Source organism: Dipteris shenzhenensis, chromosome 15 (assembly GCF_047967505.1).
Source record: "Dipteris shenzhenensis isolate YYH24624 ecotype China chromosome 15, Dip_SZ_1.0, whole genome shotgun sequence".
In the NCBI taxonomy this organism is placed as follows: Eukaryota; Viridiplantae; Streptophyta; class Polypodiopsida; order Gleicheniales; family Dipteridaceae; genus Dipteris; species Dipteris shenzhenensis.
The window spans coordinates 13,506,838-13,516,596 of record NC_141610.1 but is presented as its reverse complement, the minus strand read 5'-3'; the positions used below and the strand labels follow the sequence as shown (position 1 = coordinate 13,516,596).

Sequence of the window (9,759 nt, the reverse complement as noted above, 5' to 3'; positions counted from 1 at the left end):
TAGTCATGCCAGAGACTAGCTGTGCGAAGGAGGGCAAAGCAACAGTCTCTGTGCTCATGAGTAAATGCATGTAGTGATATGTGTTGAGCTTTGCACTATTGATAATGCTAAGATTGTGTCTCATTATTATGTCAGTGCGACAATCATGATGCCAAAAAAAAATTTTGACGAGAGCGTGGGTCCGCACAAAATTCAAAATCTCACCCACCAACGTGTCACGTCACGGTCCCAAAATGGCCTCAAAAATTGTTGCGTGATTGGCTACACCCAAGAAAGCATTGACCCAATTGGTTTCGTTCAAAGTTTCCCTCAAGATAGCTGGAGCTCATTGTGTAGTTTTATCTGGTAAAGAAAATGATTGGAGGCATCAAGGGTGTAACACCCTCGACCTATTCTGAAACTTTAAATAGGTAAATCCATCCGAGGTTGTTGCATGTTGAACCCTAGTGCAAAATGGGAGCTACAATTGGACAACTTTTGGTAAGCAGAATTGGCGATGTAGGATGAATAGAAGTCAAGTTATGATGCCAAACTATGCTATAACCTAGATGCCACAAAGGGTGTTGATGGATTAAGATAATAGGATGGTGGTCATGGAAGTTGAAATCCACTAAGGAGTGTGTAACAACTCACCTGTCGAATCAACTATCCCCAAAAATGGATGGCATTGAAGCATCCATGGCCATCGAGATGAGTGCAAGGCCCCAATCAGTAGGAGGGCATGGGGGTCATGGTGGAGCTTTGAGTGCAAGCCCGAGTGAAATTTGGCCCTCGGTGTAGATCTTGGTTGCGGTAGCAAATATTCAATTCAAAACTTTGAAGTCTCAAGTGGCAAAAGGTTCCATGTGAACAGAAATCAGCCATGGGTTAGTCAATCCAAAGAGATCGGGTAGTCTTATGTTAAGGGTGCATGGAGCATCATGCATCAAAAGAGAATTGGGTCAATAGTTTCAAACCGAGACGTGGTGGTGGATGGTAACATGACCGAATCTAGAGATGCCATGGAGGGGGCCCCGAGAAGAGTTCTCTTTGTTTTTTAATAGCCATACCACCCTAAAATTGGATCACCCGGAGATAGGGTCCATTGACTGGTAAAGCACATGTCGTGCAGTGTCTGGTGTGCCCATGATGGCTCATGAAAAGCTGGAGGAGTGATTGCCAATCATACTCATAATTGCATCAGGTCTCCAAGGTGAATAGCCTCTGGTCAATAGAACAATATAGGTAAGGGAAGTCAACAAAATAGATCTACAAATTTGGGGGAAAGCATTGGCTCTGAGGGATAGAAATTCAACCATATGCAGGTAAAAAATGAGAACAATTATTGACCCTCTTAAGGTATCCAAATGCCTCATCATCTAATTAGTGACATGCATGAATGGATTGATGAGATTCCCACTATCCCTATCTATTATCTAGCCAAATCACAGCCAAGCAAATGGGCTTGGAAGAATCAACATGCAGAAAGAAGGCCCTGTTGAGCTTAACTCTATAGTCCAACTTGGTGGAATGACTTGAGAGGTGTAGAAGAGTAAGTGGGAGCTTCTGCCACAAGTGAAATACCACTACTTTTAACATTATTTTATCTATGAGATGGAGGTGGGGCTCAGCTCCTGCTTTTGGTCTGAAGGCATGTCCTCATGCCAATCTAGGCAAAAGACATTTTCAGGTGGGGAGTTTGGCTTAGGAAGCAATCTCTTAAAAGATAACATCGGTATCCTAAGATGAGCTCAACAAGAAAAGAAATCTCATGTGGAACAAAAGGGTAAAAGCTTATTTGATTTTGATTTTAATATGAATAGAAACTATGAAAGCATCGCCTATCAATCATTTAGTGTTTTGGAATTTGAAGCTAGAGTTGTTAGAAAAGTTGAAGGAACATCAATGGAATCATGATAGAGACAAGAGCATGGAGGAAACTGTATACTTTATTCAAGAGTGGAATGCCCAATATATAGCCAAGTGATACAATGCATGTGCCCAAGAGAGAGCATCTCCAGATCCACTAATTTCTCCACTGATATCTCAATTAGGACCATGAATCTCTCAATCACACCTACTAGAACCTTCTACCACCTAACCTGGTCACACACTAACCCCCATGTGGTCACACACAAAGCGCATACTAGCCTTGTACCCCTTGGTATCATCCCATTACAGCAATTTGTCCCAACAATCCTCCCCACAAATTGAGGACCTCACCCCACAATAGTACATGGGAAGCTTCATGGCTTGTTCACACCTAGTAACAATACACATGACCCCAACCTATGACTCACTACGGTTATGGCTCTTGGTTTACAACTGGGAGAATGAACAATGACTATGCATGGGAAGTTCCCATAGGTCTGACAAGGTAAAACTCACACATAAGACTAACAATTATTTAAGGGGGAGATCCCATGTCAGAGAACCCTTTTTGACTCAGCACAAAAAACAACTTAAATGTGTCATCACCCTCATAAATGTTGTCTTGGGTGGTGAGAGCAGTGAGAGCAGTAATCTCCTATGGTTCTTCTTCTTTCTCTTATTCTTCCATAACGTCTGTTTAGAGTCTTTTCTTAGTGTAACACTCCTTTTCAAAGTGACCAAGCTTACCACAAAAATTGCACTTTATCTTGCTCTTGCTTGTAGAGCCTTTGATGTTGTTCTTGACTAGATATGCTTCACTTTCTTTGTAGCTGAAGATGGATCCATTCCTTATCTTGATTTTTCTCTCTTCTTCCAAGAGAGATGCCTCTATATCTACCAAACTAGACTCTAATAGATTAGTGAAAGAAGTCATAGTGGTACCATACTCATCATGTACACTCTTAAGAAATATAGCAATCATAATATCATCATCAAGGTTAATTTTGATGCTTGCTAGTTGAGCATATATAATTTTCATGGAATTTAGGTGAGAGGCTAGTAATTCTCCCTTGTTGAGCTTCAGGTGAGAGCTTCATGTCAAAGAACTTAATGAGTAGACTATACTTGGAACATTTTCCCTATGCTCTAAAGATAGTCTCAAGGTGCTCCCATGTAGCATCTGCAGTTTCACAACCATCAATGTGATGAATGAAGGAATCACTCAAGCCTAGTGCAATTATAGCCAATGCCTTTTCATCCCTAGGTAACCATAATGCTTATCCTTCCCTAGTAGTAGGTTTCTTCACTTTCCCATTGGCAATGTGTTCCATATCCCTTTGTCATGAGAACAAACTTGAGTTTTGTCTGCCATGTGTGGAACACACTCAAACTTATCTATGTTTGTTTTAGTAGCCATAGGGAAGATCTTACCAATAATGGCAGTGTCTAATCCCTTCACAGATATTTAGAAAGGGCCATCACCATACAAGTGCATATTGTAAGCAAGGAAATCCAATAAACCAAGATTCTTTGCATACTGATAGTAGTGAGGGACTTGAACTATCTTGAATCCTAGTGACTTTTCTATTGATATATTTTGGAGCTCTCTTCTTGTTTATTTTCCTAACATATGGAGTATTGCTAGAATCACAAGAAGAATGCATTTTATCCTAAATGACAACCTTCCATGAGTACAAGGATTGAGTACAAATGCTCAAGCACAGTCAAAATACTGAAAAAATTTAGTCAAAGTCGAAAACCTTATGCCATTGTTGACTTAGTCAAGCATGAAGACCAAAGAATTCTCAAAAGCTGATTCCAGCAACAAGCAAAGAGTGGCAAAATTTGAACTAATTAAAGAAATTATGGGAGGGCTTTCATAGTAGAATGAAAGTTCTATTACCAGAGAAGAGCCAATAGGAAGCTTGGGCAAAATGCCAAGTCACATCACCCAAGGTAGCAGTAGCAACTCAAACTAGTTTTCTCTTATTTCTCCTTAAAGAGACTAGTTTTTCAATAATTTCTCCTCAAATCCAGAACCATCACAAGTCATATTTGAACTAAAGACTCCTCATAGAGTCTCCTAATTTTAGCTAGGAGAATGTGAAGAAATTTTTAGCAGACAGGGAGAACAGGTGGGTAGGTCACTGGCATGAAGAATGATGAATGCGAATAGTAGGAGCAATATTTTGTGCAATGCTCTAGGGTGTACATGCTCCCTACTGAGGTGGATCTCCAACAAAAAGGTCTTAGGAAATGGCACAATAAGGATGGTGAATTCAGGCCCCCATGGTCTAGGCAGAAAGAGGGAAAAATGGAGAAGAATGTGGAGGTGGGGAAGAGGATGATGACATGCCAATGTAGGGGCTCTAGAGGCTCAAGGACGTTGAGGTAGCTCTAATACCACTTGAAGGAGCATCAATGGAATCATGATAGAGACAAGAGCATGAAGGAAGTTGTGTACTTTATTCAAGAGTGGAATGCCCAATATATAGGCAAGTGATACAGTGCATGTGGCCAAGAGAGAACATCTCTAGATCCACTAATTTCTCCATTGATATGTCAATCAAGTCCATGAATCTCTCAATCACATGTACTAGAACCTTCTACCACTTAACCTGGTCACACTAATCTCACCACGTGGTCACACACAAGCACACACTGACCTTGTACCGCTTGGTATAATCCCATTACACCAATTTGTCCCAACAAAAGCTACCACAACAATAACTGGCTTGTGGTAGCCAAGTGTTCATAGCAACATTGCTTTTCAATCCTTTGATGTCAACTCTTCCTATCATTGCAAAGCGGAATTCCAAGTGTTGGATTGTTCACCCACTAATAGGGAAAGTGAGTTGGGTTTAGACCATCATGAGATAGGTTAGTTTTACCTAACTAATGAGCGATGCCACAATAGTAACCCAACTTAGTACAAGAGGAACCATTGATTCACATAATTGGTCATCACTGTACTTGGTTGAAAAGGTAGTGGTACAAAGCTACCATGTATAGGATTATGATTGAATGCCTCTAAGTCAGATTTCATGCTAGACACAGTGCTCTCTATCTCCACAATTGTTATTGGACTAATAGTATAGATGCCTATACATCCCCAAGAGCATGTGTTGAGAGTCTTGCTTAAGGTGGCTGAAGAGATACCTTGTGGACTCTAAATGACAATTTTAGATGATCAGGGAGATGAAAATGACTTAAACATGTGGATAGTTATTGTAAGTGGCAAAGTAGCCTTACTACTATGGTCCACTAAGATTCAACCTACCACTACACATGTGGCCCATCTCCTCTTGTCTCTCTCCTAGGTAGGAATTTTGGCTTTCCCCCCACCCATGTGCCCACCCCCCCTCGCATGCATGGGCACACCCCCTTGCCTACACGCACACCAACCCTCTTCCCCTTGCACACATATGTGCACACACCCCCACCTTGGTGCATGCACACCCATTCCCCTTGCACACACATGTGCATGCATACTCCCTTGCATGCATGCATACACCCCTCCCCCCCTTTTGAATGCATGCCCTCCCCTTGTGCCACCCCCTCTGTGGGCACACCCCACCCCCCCTTGCATGCCCTCCATATGCACACCCCACCCCCCCTTACATGCACCTCTATGAGCATATGCACCTCCCATCCCCACTTGTGTGCATGCACACACATACCACACACCCCAGCCCCCTTGGGCACATGCACGTGCCCCCCACCCATGTTCGCCCCCCCTCCATTCCCCCCTTGGATGCATGCGCACACACACCACACACCCCACCCCCCCACCTCTCATCTCCCCTTACAAGCATGTGCATGCACATACACACACCATACACCCCCTTGTTTTCATGCGCATACCCCCCCAAATCCCCCCATCCCTTTGTGTGCATGTGTGACACCCCCCACCCACTTGCATACCACCCCCATGTGCCACACCCTTGCATGTGCACCCCCCCTCTCCCCTTCTATGCATGCGCAACCCCCCCCTTTTTCCCCCTCACCCTTCTTACACACAAGCCCCCATCCCGCCCCCCAACCCCCCCTTGTGCACACATGTGCACACACACCACTGGCCGCCCCCTTGAGTGCATGTGCACTCCCCATCCCCCCCTTGCATGCATGCATGCACATACCCCGATGCCACCTCCATGTATGCAACTTGGCCCCTCACTTGCATGCAAACCCCCAACCCCCTTTGCTCATGCCCCTCACCTTTGTGTGCATGTGCACTCCCCCTTGAGCACATGTGCACCCCCATCCCCCCTTGCGTGCATGCACACACACACCTCGATGCCCCTCCTGCCTTCCCCCCTCTTGTGCAACTCAGCCTCCTCGCTTGCATGCACCCCCCCCTTGTGCAACCCACCCCCATCGGTAGCATGCATATCCCCCCCCTCCCCCATATCCACCTTTACAAAATAAGACAATATTCCCTTTCTCATGGCTATTTGACATGGTTCAGTCACACCAGTGCTAATACACCAAATCCCATCAGAACTCCATAGTTAAGTGCGCTTGGGCTAGAAAGGTGCTTGGATTGGTCATTTACCAAGAAGTTCTAGTGCTAAACTCTTTTTGCCACTATGGTTAACGGGCATGCCTTGACTTCCCCAACCACCAACCTCGCCAAAGACTCCCCACCCTGGTGCCTCACCTCATGGAATCCTATGCCTCAACTCCCCCCACTTGGTGGTCTCGACTCCTGTTGCATCCATGACCACCCGCGAGATGGCAGCAACCCCTTGAGCTCATGTGTCGGTCTCAACCCCCATCGCACCCCTAGCCCCAGCAATAGCACGTTCGCACCCACATCGGCGGCCCCTCAAGCACCTGCTTTGGTGACAACATCACTAGGGACCCCACCTCGATGCCTCGTCTTCTTGGACCTTGCCTCGTGCGCCTAGTCCACACCCTCCCGTGCCTCAGCTCCCCACATGCCTCGACCTCTTTTGCATCCTCAACCCCTCAATCTCCCATGGCAATCCCCCGATCATACGTGATCAATGTAGGAACTCTCGTGTTGATCTCGACCTGTGTTGCACCCCTGACCCCCCGTGATAACACTAGCCACTTGAGGTCACCTCGTTAGTCCCAACCCCCATCTACCCCAACCCCCCACATCGGTGCTAGCCTATCAAGCACCCGCATTGGTCTTGACCCACCTCAACACCTCACCTTGTGTGCTTGGTCATGCCCTCTTGTGCTTTAGCTCCACGCGATGTACCTCGACGTCCAGCCACATCCTGAGCCCCTTGATCACTCATGTCGAGCTTTGGCATTGATCCCTCAATTTTTTGTGTCGGTCCCAATCCCTCTCACGCCCCCTATCACTCACAATGTCACTAGTCCCTCTAAGCTCCCAAGTCAGTCTCAACCCCCATTGTGCCACCACCCCCCCATGCTTGTGTCTACCCTTCCAACACCTGTGTTGGTCCCAAACCCATTGTGCCCACCAATGGCACCAGGACCCCAATCCCCTATGTCAGTCCCCACTTCATGCCCTCAACTCATCGAGCACCCGCATTGGTCTTGAACACCATGCATATACCCATGTCGAGCACCCCATTGCACCACCGACCCCCATTACCCCTTGTGCCGATGCCGGCCCCCAAGCACCCACCTCGGTCTGAAACCCCAACGTTCTCTCAATGGCACCGACCCTGTAAACTTTCATGTTGGTTGTGGACCTATCACAACTCAGACCCCCCAAACACCCTTGTTAGTCTTGAAATCCATCATGTATGCATTCTCACAAACCCCTCGTGCACCTGTGTCAATCTCAGCAATCATTGCTCCCTACCCCCCATGTTGGCACCGGTCCCCTGAGCTCCCACTTTGGTCTTGACCCCCAGTGAACCCCTAAGCAACCACATTGGTCTCGAACCTTGTCGCACCTGCGCTAGCCCCCTCAGCACCCAACCCCCATCATGCCCCAAACCCCCGAGCTCTCACATCAATCTCAACTCTCGTCGTGCCTCGATCACCGGCGTCGAGCCTGAACCCTATCGCACATGTGGTCATGCTGGCCCTTTGAGCTCCTTCATCAGTCCCAACCCCTGGTGTGCCCCTAACCCCCTGCACTGATGTTGGCCCCCCTAGGCTCCCACATTGGTCTCAACCCCCATCGTGCATAGGCATAAAAGTATAGGCATGCTCATGTTGTAAAGGCATCTCCTCTCCATCTCGCCTACGTTGGACCCTCTGCTACCAAGTTAGCACGATGTCTTGTGCTAGTAGAAGCTATAATTGGTCTAATGTCATTGCATCCTCACTTTTCTTCTTTTCTTACTTTGAGTAAGAGTTGGAGCTGCTCACAATGGAGCTGATGCTGCTCAAGGAGACAATCCTACTCTTTGAACAATCACTTGAAAGCTACAATGCTAGATGGGTCCATGATAAAAACTTGATAGTCCCATCAACTGTTCTCACAATGATTGCCAGAGAAAAAGAAAAATTCCCCCTAACCTTGCCACAAGGTGTAAATGCACATGGGATGCGTGATGAAGGGGGGGAGGGAGAGGGTAATGGAGTATGGTACTACGACTAGTCTAGCATAGGGACAAAATATAAAATTGCAAAGTATCCCCACCATGCTCCCTCCTCTCCCAGCTGAGTCCCCATTACTATGCCTTGTTGTCAAGGCTCCCTCCCACCTTCTTCAGATCAGAGGGGACCATCTTGCTCTGATACCAATGTAGCATGCAAGGAATTGTTGTGCAAAAAATAGATGACATGTAGAAAGATAACTCAAACATGAAAGACACTAGAGATCTTCCTAACTATAATACACCGCTTTATTTATAATGGTGGCATAAATGCCCTGACTATGTGGCACATGAATTGAAAAAACTGAGCTAAGAAAACTCTCCTAACTATGACTATGGGAGATGGAGCTAAACTACTAAAATAGACTCTCTAACCTCAACCATATGGTCACCTACCCTGGGCTGAAATGTGCTATTAGTCACCCTCTCCGTGAATCTCGATGGGTATGATTGATCTCTGCTGATGTATGATGCAAAGAGCTCCTTGGAGGGTAGAGATTGAATGCCAAAAGAGGGGGAAAGGTCTCCCTTATATAGGGCTATAGTGGCCCTACTTTTCTAGGCACAGTGATCAGCTGGTTGGCTGACATACACAAGTCAGATCAATCGACTTGTTTAGTCAGGTCAATTGACTTGACCTGGTTAGCCACTCATGCTGACCAAGGGCAACCTACTTGACCCTTGGCTAACTGTTGGGGAAAACCCTCAAAAGACCCTAAATACTTAGCCAAATACTCTTATGTATGCTAGTAATACCTGATAGTACAACCAGGCTGTGCCTGGCACACTGGTGCATGTGACACCTAGAGATAGAGAGATCAACTCATACGAGCACAAAGGCGAACACTAGGAGGGACTGTCAGAGGAGGCGGCTAAGGCCATGGCTGAGATAGGCAAGGGCTAAGACCATGCAAGATCTCGTGCAAGCTACACTACAAAGACCAAAACGAATTTCAAATGCTAGTGGAGATTGGAGTTGTGTGACCATGGCATCATCATCCAAGTGAGTAGAGATGGGTCACAAAAAAAATTAGGTGCAATAGGAGTGCACTATATGATTCAAGTGTTCTAAAATGTCCTGCACATTTTCAATTGTGCCTTACCTTAAGGTGTATGTGCTGAATCAACCATGGATCCATCTTTTTCAAAAATCAAGAATACTTATCTCATTGCAAGCTACATACAAAGTTGCATGGATGCACACCTTTCTATGGCATCCTTTAACATAAGAGTACCCTAGAAACCATGTTTGAACTTCCCTCATCACAAAAAGTCCACTCCTTGGATAATTCCACATAGAGATTTGAAAACCATGAAACCTTTGATAACCCTTGATAAAAATATGAAACAACAAACA

At 45.9% G+C, this 9,759-nt stretch overlaps 1 pseudogene; it reads left to right on the top strand.

Moving 5' to 3' along the window:
* Positions 1–206: 206 nt before the first annotated feature.
* Positions 207–1,209, top strand: LOC147893393 (25S ribosomal RNA; annotated as a pseudogene).
* The last annotated feature ends 8,550 nt before the right edge of the window (positions 1,210–9,759 follow it).